The 1707-nt window shown below is 38.8% G+C and overlaps 1 pseudogene; it reads right to left on the bottom strand.

The window, feature by feature from the left end:
• Nucleotides 1-884: 884 nt before the first annotated feature.
• LOC144369846 (eukaryotic translation initiation factor 1A, X-chromosomal-like) lies at nucleotides 885-1309 on the bottom strand (annotated as a pseudogene).
• Between the last annotated feature and the right edge of the window lie 398 nt (nucleotides 1310-1707).

Genomic DNA, 1707 nt, shown 5'->3' with positions numbered 1-1707 from the left:
GTTCTATAGAAATTATTGAATGTGTCTGAAGATTCAACATATTTATCATGTTTTGTTTTTGCTATAATATTAAAAATTTTCTAAAATCCAGATGATATTTAGAACAAACTTCCAGTGGAAGAAAAGCACTTATAATGTGTTTCCTTTCTTCCTTAGCTGTTTTGGTGGCCATCTAATGTTTAATTGTGTGGAACTATAATTAATCCGAACCTGACTACCCTTTCCTTACGTAGCATGTATAATGAATGTCAAATGATAACCAGTCAGATAGAACACTTGGAGTAATTGGTGGTTTTGTTCTTTCACCAAAAACATTTATTTTAGCTTTTAAAAACAGTTTTGGACCACAGCGAGACAGAAGGGGAGATTAGCCTAGATGTTCCAGAGACTAGAGATGCCCAGTGTAGAGTTTACTTGGGGCACTTTGCCCAGCACACTTTCAATAGAACACACAGTTACTCTAGGGATTTTGAAGCTGTGTATATCAGGATTACATATTTATTCCTTTTTTATTCAAAACATCCATTTATGTACTGCAAGTGGTCAAAGTAGGAAAGGTAGTAATGTTGTGTGTGTGTGTGTGTGTGTGTGTGTGTGTGTGTTTGTGGTTGGTGTTTTGATTTTGTTTTTTTTTCTGAATAGATGTGCTCATCTATCTGTAAGCTCCATTGCATAGATAGCACAAAGTAGGCCTAATATTTCACTCAGGTTAGTCAGCATTATCATTTTTTAAGGAAACAAATACCTTAGAAACAAATCACAGTCTGCCTTAACAAAGTATGATCATGCTAATGAAAATTTAATCTTCTTTGAGGGCTATGGTCAAAATCCAAACTGCAGGACAATGTTTAGAAAAAAATGGAATATAAAGTGTTGAGTTCAATTTAGATACCATCAAAGTCTTCATCATCAAATCCAGTGTCATCAAACTGAATTCATCATCTCCAGGACCGTATGTATCAGGCTCATTGATTTTAGGCTGCTCCAGAAGCTCGCAGTAAACCCCAACTTCTAGCTTCAATTTGCTTTGTATTTTAAAATTACATCAGCTTTGTTATTCTGGTTGTCTTGGAGAACAACCAATATAATGTCTGGTGTATTTCTCCAAACCTTTTTTTCTCAATTTCTCTCTGATGTGACAAACCTTTTCACTCCATTGAAATTCATTGCTTCTAATGGTCCATTTCCCATCATTCTGATTCCCTGAGCACACTCTTGCCCTTCCTCTTGAATACCAGCTCTTTCTTCAGACTCATTCTCATTCCTTCCTCTGCCTCTTTTCACCTCCTTCACCTTTATTCTTGGGCATGGCAGTGAAGGTGGACTCCCAGAATCTCCGATTTCCCTCCTATTGCATGGGGGGCGGCGGAGTGCACTCATCAGAGCAGCATGACAGGCCACACAAAGAGCACCCAGGAACACGCAGGCTCCTGGAGGCCAAGTTGTAGGACCAGAGAGTCTGCAGAGTTCTTCCAAGAGTCTGGGCTCTACCCAGCTCCGCCCTCGCCCAAGCTCGCCAGCAGCAAATGGCCTTTGCCATGTTTATTCTTTAAAAGGAAAATTTGCAAGGTATGTGGCTATGACTTCATATTTTAGAGCAGTTACTGCAATCCAGCCATGGAAATTTTCAGGGTGGGGGCTGAATTCTATTATGTTCATTACTTCATTATTTGTACTATTATTTATTAAGCCCCCAAACCAAATAGC

Source organism: Ictidomys tridecemlineatus, chromosome 2 (assembly GCF_052094955.1).
Source record: "Ictidomys tridecemlineatus isolate mIctTri1 chromosome 2, mIctTri1.hap1, whole genome shotgun sequence".
Lineage (NCBI taxonomy): Eukaryota > Metazoa > Chordata > Mammalia > Rodentia > Sciuridae > Ictidomys > Ictidomys tridecemlineatus.
This window is presented reverse-complemented; position numbering and strand designations above follow the sequence as displayed.